The sequence below is a fragment of the Orcinus orca genome, chromosome 15 (assembly GCF_937001465.1).
Source record: "Orcinus orca chromosome 15, mOrcOrc1.1, whole genome shotgun sequence".
Taxonomy (NCBI): Eukaryota; Metazoa; Chordata; class Mammalia; order Artiodactyla; family Delphinidae; genus Orcinus; species Orcinus orca.
This window is the reverse complement of record NC_064573.1, coordinates 19715693-19726537: the sequence shown is the minus strand read 5'-3', so window position 1 is coordinate 19726537 and position 10845 is coordinate 19715693. Positions and strand designations below refer to the sequence as shown.

At 38.7% G+C, this 10845-nt stretch overlaps 1 long non-coding RNA gene and 1 other non-coding gene across 2 annotated transcripts; one reads left to right on the top strand and one right to left on the bottom strand.

The window, feature by feature from the left end:
* Positions 1-281: 281 nt before the first annotated feature.
* Positions 282-416, top strand: LOC117200049 (small nucleolar RNA SNORA1). Its single transcript, XR_004481479.1, has one exon. It is a non-coding gene; the product is annotated as a small nucleolar RNA SNORA1 (small nucleolar RNA).
* Positions 417-9749: 9333 nt separating this feature from the next.
* LOC125961195 (uncharacterized) lies at positions 9750-10832 on the bottom strand. The gene is made up of 2 exons (XR_007471562.1): positions 10488-10832; positions 9750-10006 (listed from the first exon to the last, which is right to left on the bottom strand). It is a non-coding gene; the product is annotated as an uncharacterized LOC125961195 (long non-coding RNA).
* Positions 10833-10845: the final 13 nt, after the last annotated feature.

The window sequence follows — 10845 nt, the reverse complement described above, 5'->3', positions numbered from 1 at the left end:
GCACTTTATCTGCTGCTAACTGAAGAAAGAATGCTCTCTGTTTCAAAGCTGGAGGGAAAACTGGCTCTATTGGAACTATTGAGAAATACTGTGTCTCTCTTTGAAGTAACAACTTCCTGAGGAGTTTTCCAATGCAATGTTTAAAAATGTCTTATTTTGAAATAATTTTAAACACAGAAGTTACAAAAATAGTTCAGAAAGTTATTGTCTATCCTTCAACCAGTTTCTCTGTGTTAACAACTTTCATCACCGTAGTCTAATTATCAAAAGCAGGAGATAAAAGCCTCATACTACTGAAAATGGACACTGTTATTCATGGTGTCCATAAATTGTTAATGTGGCTACATTGAGAACACAGGTTTTGCTTCCATCACTGTAATTTTATTGCAGTGGTGACAATGAGACCTGCAACATTTTTTTTTAGCTAGGCTCATGAGTAAAAATTGGATATAACAAGGCTTTTCAGTACTAGAAAAGATGAAGGAATAAATAGCAACGTACTCTTGCTATATTTAACTTCTAGGGTCCTAAAGTAAATCGCTCGAGGAAATTGGATCCCAAAGATTACAGGTGGGGAATTTTGAAGTGTGTCCATATTCCACTGGAGATCAAAGAAGCCCAACTAAAAGAATTGTGGGCTGACTCACATGACAACTTCTTTTTTGAAAGGGCTATTTTATCTCGAAGATTATGAGTTTGGAGGAACTAAGGTGATTGGCAGTGGAAAGAATCAGAACATGTGAAATTCCTTAAAAACTTATTGACATAATTTTGTCTATGTTACACATAATTAAAATAAAAGAACCCTTTACACTTTGTGCAGAAAAAAAAAAAATCGGGAGATAAACATGTGTACAAAAACTCTTAACCAAACTACAAAGTTTATTCGAATTTTGCCACATTTTCTCCAATGTCCCTTTTCTGTCCCAGAATCTGATCCAGGCTCCTACCTTTCATTTATTTGTTCCATTTTCTTAGTCTCCTCCAAACTGTGACGATTTCTCATTTTTCTTATCTTTCATGACTTTCCTCTGACTCCAGGAAGATAAAGAAAAGTAAATCAAGTCATTTTTAAGAATGTCTGAAGTAGGTATCGATTTCTTAGCTAAAAGATCGTGTGTAAATCCCAAACCAGGATATTTTCTACAGAGGAGTATTTATCAGTTTGTCATTACACAAGTGAATGTACCAGGTGCCATTTACTGGAATGAATATAACTACCTGAGTGACAACAAAAGTAACAAACTGTTCTTGCTTTTGGATACTATTTTAGAGTCGGAGCCATTTCAGGCACTGGTGAAAGAATCTGTTAATGGTTCTCCATTTCTAACCCCTCAGATGGATTGGAGATTCAGCAATTTTGACTTTAGGTGCTTGATTTCTCAATGATCTTTCTGGGGCTTCCCTGCTGGTGCAGTGGATAAGAATCCGCCTGCCAATGCAGGGGACATGGGTTCGAGCCCTGGTCTGGGAAGATTCCACATGCCGCGGAGCAACTAAGCCTGCGAGCCACAACTACCAAGCCCGTGCGCGCGCCTAGAGCCCGTTCTCTGCAACAAGAGAAGCCCCCGCAATGAAAAGCCTGTGCACCGCAACGAAGAGTAGCCCCCGCTGGCTGCAGCTAGAGAAAGACCGCACGCAGCAACGAAGACCCAACGCAGCCAAAAATAAATTTAAATAAAATAAATAAATGTATTAAAAAAATAATCTTTCTGACTTTATTTAAAAGAAAAATGTATAGATAAGTAAGAATCACCTCATGCAGAAACTTTCTAAGCAGTGATCATTTTAACAGCAGTAATTATCTGTTTGGTGCCAGTATATGCAAAAATATCCTTCAATTATAAACATTAAATGGGCATGAGAGCATCTTTTAGGGAATTTAAAGTATGGTAACAGAAATGGAAAATAATGGTTGAGACCTCAGAGGTTTAAAAGTTTTGTAAACAGAATTCAAAGATTAGTAGTCATCGATCTATATATATATTAACTAATAAAAAGATAGATTTTTCATTGCACTTTTGAATATCAGTAGCAACATATAAGACTTTTTTCCTCAACCTTAGTGAGGTATAATTACAAATAAAAGCTGTATATATTTAGGTTGTAAAACGTGATAATTTAATAAACACACACATAAAATGATTACCACAATAAAGTTAATTAACACATCTATCACCTCACAGAGTTATGTGTGTGTGTGTGTGTGTGTGTGTGTGTGTGTGAGATGAGTCTGGAGGACTTTCTGTTTTCAGTTTTTTGTTCTTTTAGTCTAAGATTTGAAAAAATATTGTGGTTTGTTTAGAGTCTGATTTGTGATTACCTATTTTTTTAAGTAAACTTTTTATTTTAGAATAGATTTTGTCTACAGAAACATTGCAAAGATAATCAAGAGAGTTCTTACATAACCCTCGCCAATTTCTGCTGTTGTTAACATCTAACACTACCATGGTACTTTGGTTAAAACTAAGAAACCAGCATAGACACATATCTTAAACTTGTGATTTTATTTAGATTTCCCCAGTTTTCCCATTAATATCCTCTTTCTGTTCTGGAATCCAGTCCAGGGGGCCACATTGCATTTAGTTGTCACGTTTTCTTAGTCTTTGCCAACCGGTGACACTTCCTTTTATCTTGTCTTTAGTGATCTTGACACTTCTGATAGAAACTGGTTAACAGTTCTGTAAAACACCCCTCAGTTTGGGTTTGTCTGAGGTTTCCTTAGGATTACATTGAGGTTACACATTTTTTGGCAAGAATTCCACAGAAGTGACGCTGTGCCTTTCTGAGCGCATCCTATCAGGGATGTATGATATCCACATGATAGTTTGGTTAAGTAGTGACTGCCAGGTGTCTCCACTGTAAGTTTACTATCCCTCCCTTTCCATCTTCTATTCTTTGGAAGCAAGTCACTGTCTAGCCCACCTGCAAGAGGGACAAGAATAAGCTCCACCTCCTGGAGGGGGGCTTATCTCCATATATTATTTGGAATTCTTCTACAAGGAAGATTTGTCTACAAAGGACTTCTAAAATCTAACATTTCTAAATTATCCAACTGATGTTGAAATAACGCTATTCATTTATTGCACACGTTTTGGGTAGATACCAATAAAGTACAAGGCATGCTAGGCCACTAACCTAATATATCCTAGTAGGAGAGAGAGATTAAAAACAATTAAACAGCAAATGAAAAAATTACACATCGGAATAAGTGTTACAAATGATACTCAGTATGTCGTGAGACAATGTGGTAATTCTGAGGTAGGTCACCTGAGAGAGTGCGGTTTGTAAAAGTCAGAGTTGTTGACATTTGAATTGAGAACTGGAGAAAGAGAACAAGCCCATTCTACAAAATCTTTCAAATGATAGAATGGTCTGGAGGCAGGAAATTGTCCTATGACGTTTCATTTCACGTGTCAACTTGACTGGGCCACAGGGTGCCTGGGTATTTGGTTAAATACTATTCTGAGTGTGCCTTTGAGGATGTGTCTTCATGAGACTTACGTTCCAATGGGTAGACTGAGCAAAGCAGATGTCGATGAGCCTTATCCAATCTGCTGAAGGCCTGAACAGAAGCAAAAGGCTGAATGAGGGAGAATTTGCTCTCTCTGCCAGACTGTGTTAGAGCTGGGATATCGGTCTTCTCTTGTTTTCAGAAGAGGACTTGAACTGGAATTTACACCATTGGCTCTCCCGGTTCTTGGGCCTTGGGGCTTAGACTGGAGCCATATCAGCAGTTCTCCTGGGTCTCCAGCTTGCTGACTTCAGACTAACATATGTCCCCAGAACAGAAAGGGGGCTGGGGTGGCCCAAGTACAAGAGAGAAACATCAACTGCTATGAGAAGAAGCAGGGACAGGGAGGAAGAATGATAAACTTGTATGAAGCCTGCCCCAGTGCCGTCTTGAGGACCCTGTGAGAAAGGGGTTTGAATTTTGCTCTAAAGGTTGTGGGAAGCCTTTCAAAGATCCTCAGCAGGAAACTTAAATTATATATTACATTATTTAAAGATCATTCTAGGGCCCACAGATGGTAAAGGGCAGACGCTCTGAGGCCAGCGCTGTAGGCTGAGCTGGAGATGTCTGTGTGTGGCCTGCGCTGTGTCAGCCTGGATGCAGAGAATTGAAGGGGTTCCAGAGAATGTTTGGAGGCAGAAATGACAGGTCCCCTGTATCATGGTGCTCTCTCAAGCGGTTTTTATTAATTTTAAAAAGATAAAGATAACATTCTTACAGAATTTTAGGAGGTTAGATTTGTCCTAGGGAAGGGTGGGATCAAATTCCTGAGGAAGAGCACAGAGATATACGTACAAGGATGTTCACTGCAGCAAAAAATCAGAAAGAAGTGTCCATGAATGTGGAATTGGTAAAACAGAACATCCGTTAGAAAAGAACACAGTAGGTTTTTGTGCATGGAAAAGAAATGATGTTCGAGAGATACTAAGTGAAAAAGCATGGTAGAGAAGAGTCTGCATAATACGATCCCACTGATGTGAATTAGAAGTGATTATCACTATGTCTACTCTATATTAAATATTATAAGAAAAAGTCTGATGAAGTATATCAATATATGTTAACAGCGGTTAACTCTGTTGACAGTGGTCATATCACGGTGCAGTGGAGATTATGAGGGATTTTTACATTATACCTTATACCTTTCTGTCTTACTAGAATATCTTAAAAAATGGATGAGAAAAAAAATTTTTTTTTTAGACGTGGAATTTTCCTTCCTTTCCATATAACTTATCTAATTAAAATATTCATCTTGGTAGTTACCACAAAAAAGTAACATAGAAAATTGTATTTACATTTTGGGACCAAAATACAAAGGAAGAGCAAGGTAATACCTTGCTCCTTTCCCTCCCACTTCCCGGAAAGAAAGAAAAAGCCCCAAAGAAACTGCTCATTACACCAAGGATCACAAAGGGTTAATTTGTAATTTGGTGATTTGTATGTAGTGTAGCACGGAAAAAAAAAATTGCACAAGTTTTCACAAATGAGACCGAAGGTTCAACATCATCCTGTGTCTGCTCTGCAGCCATTTCAATAACCCAGGAGAGGCGGTTGTTTAGAAACTCAGTTTTTCTTCTTCCCTCTTCTCACCAAGTCACATCCCTGATCCAGACACTCTTGGAGGGGAAAGGGGAAAATAATTTTTTTAAACCAGAGACACAAGCAGTACTTTTAGGATTAATAGGTACTTTAATGAAGTCTTTGAATCAGCTTTAAGAAATAAGTCCTATAAATATAATTTTCCTTTATAAAGATTATGGATTATACTCAAACCAGGAAAATGGAGAATATTATTAATTAAGTTGAAATTATTAGTATTTCCAAAATGATGTTGAAAACATATTTATTCATTTCCTTCAAGTAACATCAAAAACAAATAAGTGTACAAAGATTTTCCTACGTCATTTATTTAGGCAATGGTTTCTGTGGTTTAGTCAAGAAAGAGAAACAGAAGTTTATTTGTGAAATAAAACTAAAGCTTTCTTTTTAAGTTGTGCTTTATGAAAAGACTATTAATGCTTGGTTATCTCTGAGCACCAGATTATGGATTATTATGGATGACTACCATTTTCTTTTTACCTCCTTTTTATATTTTCCAAATTCTCCATAATAATCACAAATCACTTTTGCAATTAAAAAAATGTTTCATTAAAGTTAGGTGTCTATAAATGTAACAGTGTATCTGATCAATGTCAATCTGCTTGCACTTTCTACATGGCATCAAGTAGTTCTCTTTTTCTCAAAGACGGAAGTTTGCAGATCTTGTTTACAAACTGGGACCAAATGACTTTTATCGTGATCACATTGGTCCCTACCTCTCCCTCTATCCAAAATGACAAGGCAATATCTATTGAGCACACCCTGACAAGCAACTTTTTAAAGGTCATTACTAAAATGACTATGCAGGCCTTTCATCGAATTCTAGAGAACCACAAAGAAAGGTCAAAGCAAAGAGAAGCTGACTGTTAGAAAAACTCCAGGCTCTTACACCTTCTCTTAGCCACAGTCACATGGTATGCAGCAAATATTTTTAGGTTACACTGAGAAAGCTTGAAACTGCAGCTTTGGTGTGCAATGTGCAAAAAAAAAAAAGAGAGAGAAGAGGGTTTTTTCATGACAATTGAAAATTTTATGCAAAGGGTGTGAGATCCTTGGATGAGTGTTATTTAGTAAATACTGCACAACATGCACATTGTACAACTGCGTAAAATAATTCTACTTTGCTTTCAACCACCTGAAGCCTTTCATGCTTTCTGGTTTCAGCTTCTAAGCCGTGTAAATTATTTCTGACTCATTAGCCTTTCACCCTGGGGGCAACTCACAAGCTTCATAAAAGTGTGAATATTTTTCTGAAATCTCTTTTCCAGCCAATGAATTCATTTGCATTTTAGCCTCAGAATGTAAATCCCCATGGTGAAAAGCAACTAAATAATACTTGTCTCCCTCTCTTATATCTTCCCTTCTCTAAAACTGTCCTATTCATAATTAAAAGCACATAACCAAAGACCAATTCTACATTATTAGTTTACAGCTGGGGACCATAAGCTGAGGAGGGAGTTGGCAGCAGGATGATACAAACACTACTAGGCCAGAGTTCCCCCAGCTTGGCCCAACTGACACTTTAGACTGATAATTCTTTATTGTAAAGGGCTGTCCTGTGTATTGTAGCATGTTCAACAATATCCCTGGCCTCTACGCAATAGATGCCAGTAATCAGAGCTGCAACTCCCCAGATGTGAACACCAAGAGTGTCTCCAAAATATTGCCAAATATCTTCTAGGGGACAAAATCATTGTCTGCAACTGAGAACCACTGTACTAGATCAAAGACTACAGAAAGACTACAACAGGCCCTCTGTTCTCACCAATACAAATTGTTCCTTTGACCCCATGGCCAACCTCTATTTACCTAGCCACCACCAACATAAAATACAGATACTCATAAACGCCCTCACACTCTTCATCTCAAAGCCCTTGAAGAACACCATCTAGAGTTCTCCTGCTGAATAATATGTGGCCAATTTGTCTAGGAGGAGATAAGCAGACGCTGGTAACTTTCCCAGCCTTCCCTGACATGGCCGGTCATGCTTGTCACTTTTTTTTTTTTTTGGCTGTGTTGGGTCTTCGTTGCTGAGGGCGGGCTTTCTCTAGTTGTGGTGAGCAGGGACTACTCTTAGTTGCGGTGCACGGGCTTCTCATCACGGTGGCTTCTCTTGTTGGGGAGCACAGGCTCTAGGCATGCGGGCTTTGGTAGTTGTGGCACACAGGCTCAGTAGTTGTGCCTCGTGGGCTCTAGAATGCAGGCTCAGTAGTTGTGGCGCACGGGCTTAGTTGCTCCGTGGCATGTGGGATCTTCCCAGACCAGGGCTCGAACCCATGTCCCCTGCATTGGCAGGCGGATTCTTAACCACTGCACCACCAGGGAAGTCCTGTTTGTCACTTTTCAGGTATGTAAGTTCATAATGTCTTGACTTCTGAAGCTCATGAATGCCCCTAGTTTCTTTATCCATTACCTACACTGCAAACCCATGCTCCCCCATGAATATTGTTTCAACCTAATTTCCTTTAATTAAATGTTTATTCTGCCTTGCAATTGTTCTTCTCATTTGGCACTTAAGTACGCAGTTATGATCCAGGCTCAAAATATTTATTTCCTGAAATTATCCTAAATTTAGAGCCAATTAATTAAAACTGAGGGATGGGATTTATAGATTAAAAAAAAAACACTTTCCCTAATTCATCCCACTACAAAGCAACACATATTAGCTCAAATAAATTTTATTTTTATGCCTCCGAATATATCCAAGTTGTCGTGATTTTTTTTTAATGAGGCAGATGATTCAAAATTCTTTTACTGATAATGAATTGATATGAAACTGAATTTGAATTTACTTAGTTGCAACTTCACTTCTCACTTTAAACAACTCTTTCTCAGTGATTGTCCATAAAAAGCCCCTTTGCTTATAAACAACGCAGCTCTAATACATAACAGGGCCTTGCTTATTCTTACTTGATGCCACGCTTTTGCACATACATGAATAACACTAAAAATATATTTACGCACTTAGTGGAAACAGCCATACAAGAGTAACTGTAGGATTCCCTTTATATGAAATTCTAGAAAATGCAAACTACAACGTCTACCTGAAGATGGCAAGTTGGGTAGGGCTGGAAGAGAGAGAATACAAACGGGGCAAGGAAGCACCAAGGAAAATGGGCAGAGGGAGTGGTTTCCTCTGTGGAAGAAACATTCTTTTTTTTTTAAACATCTTTATTGGAGTATAATTGCTTTTAATTGCTGTATAACAAAGTGAATCAGCTATTATACTTATATCCCCACATCCCCTCCCTCTTGCGTCTCCCTCCCGCCCTCCCTATCCCACCCCTCTAGGTGGTCACAAAGCACTGAGCTGATCTCCCTGTGCTATGCGGCTGCTTCCTACTAGCTATCTATTTTACATTTGGTAGTATATATATGTCCATGCCACTCTCTCACTTCCTCCCAGCTTACCCTCCCCCCTCCCCGTGTCCTTAAGTCCATTCTCTATGTCTCTGTCTTTATTCCTGTCTCACCCCTAGGGTCTTCAGAACCTTTTTTTTTTTTTAGATTCCATATATATATGTGTTAGCATACGGTATTTGTTTTTCTCTTTCTGACTTACTTCACTCTGTATGACAGACTCTAGGTCCATCCACCTCATTACAAATAACTCAATTTCATTTCTTTTTATGGCTGAGTAATATTCCATTGTATATATGTGCCACATCTTCTTTATCCATTCATCTGTTGATGGACACTTAGGTTGTTTCCATGTCCTGGCTATTGTAAATAGTGCTGCAATGAACATTGTGGTACATGACTCTTTTTGAGTTACGGTTTTCTCAGGGTATATGCCCAGTAGTTGGATTGCTGGGTCGTATGGTAGTTCTATTTTTAGTTTTTTAAGGAACCTCCATATTGTTCTCCATAGTGGCTGTATCAATTTACATTCCCACCAACAGTGTAGGAGGGTTCCCTTTTCTTGTGGAAGAAACATTCTTAATGAATTCTTCTCTATGGAAAACTCTGGAAAGTAGATTTACCATTAATAGATTCATAATCTTGAGTAAGCGTCTTAGTCTCTGATGGCCTGTTTCATCTTTGGTAAAATAAGAATGATGATACCTACCCTCTAAGGCATATTGAATGACATAATCTGTTTTAAGCTCTTAGGGCTGTGCCTGACATACAGGTGTTTTGTAAGTGTTCTTTTCTATGCCACTTCCCTCTTCTGTTCCCAGCACTGGCTAATAATTTGTGAGGTCCAGTGCAACATGGAAATGAGGGCTCCCTTGTTCAAAAATTATTAAGAATTTCAAGACAGCAACAGGAGAACATTAAATCAAGTGAGGGGCCCTTCTAAATGCAGAGCTACAAAGCCAGCCTGGCTCGCTCCCCTATGGTTGCAAGGTTCCATTTGTCTATTCTTCTACTAAATTTAAAGTCACTCTTCAGTTTGACAATTGACAGGGAAATAAATTCAATTAAAGAGGGCTTATGTGTGTTGTTTTTCAATGCTGGTTCACTTTTAGTCAAGCTGTTGAGTGTTAGTGACCCTAGGGCTCTTATAAAGGAACTGTTTTAATCTGCCATGGTATTTCCCTGGTTTGTATCATTCTCAACATGGAGGAATTGAAACAAAATACCTTAGTTGTCTACAAGTAATTGGACCCTTGATGATAGCCAAAGAGGCACTTAATTCAAAAGTACTTTATCTAGACTTAGCAAATAGCAATCGCAAAGAAAGCAGGATAGCTTTAAATTGGTGTCTTAGATCCCATACTGGAGAGTTTGAAGGAACTGGTCCAGATGTCTAAGAGTAAAATACCCAAAGAGGAAGACCTGGTCTCCAAACCACCGAGCCCCAGCTCTGCCTGTTATTCCTTCTTTATGGATGCATCAGCATGTCCTTTAATGGGTTTCTCAAAGTTTTCACAAGCTATTTATGAAAGAATCCTGTAAAAAAAATCAAAATAATTGTGTGAATATATATATATATATATTCATTCACACGCACAGAAATTTCCAAATTTTCTGTTGGAAGAAACACACACAGGCACAAAAGGCATCTTAACAGAAAGCAAAGAGAATGAACATGTTTTGAGCACCTTCTAACCTTCCATGTCCCAAGTGTTTTATATTCATGGAATATTAAAGCGTATGTTAGTTTTCATTCGTTCATTTAATCCCAATACACTCAAGACCTTTTTTTTTTTTTTTTTTTTTAAACAGTGGAGAAACAGGTTCAGAGCAGTTATTTAACCTGCCCAAAGTCACAGTTAGCAAGTTGGAGGGTCTGGATTGAGAATTTTACCAGACTCCAAAGCTCATGTATCAAAATCCTATTCAGTTTAAATGATTAAAAATTCAGGGGTCCAATCTGTCACAGTATCTTTGAATCAAACACCAAACAAACAAAATGCAAACTTTAACATACTTGCTAATCATATTAGTTTACATGGTCGCCTTGCTGTCACCATAATTTCCATCCTTTCCCCCAACTCCATCAGCATAAATCATTCAGCGTCTAAGGGTTAGCAATTCTGCTAACAGTTATCAGGAGAACAGGCTGGCTTCTAAGTAAAGATAAACAGTTAAAATTTGTGGTGTGGGACTCACTCCGAAGACCTTAAGAAAAAAATGAGCTGTTTGGTAAGGCAATCTCTCATTCACTGCTGGGCGGGAGGGAACCCCCGCACGCTGGTCTGGAGGATTCCCAGCCGGCGAGTCCTTCGGAGCAGCCCGCGGGTCGGCGCAGACCGCGCAGGCGCCAGCCCGGAGCGGCTTCCCTGGAG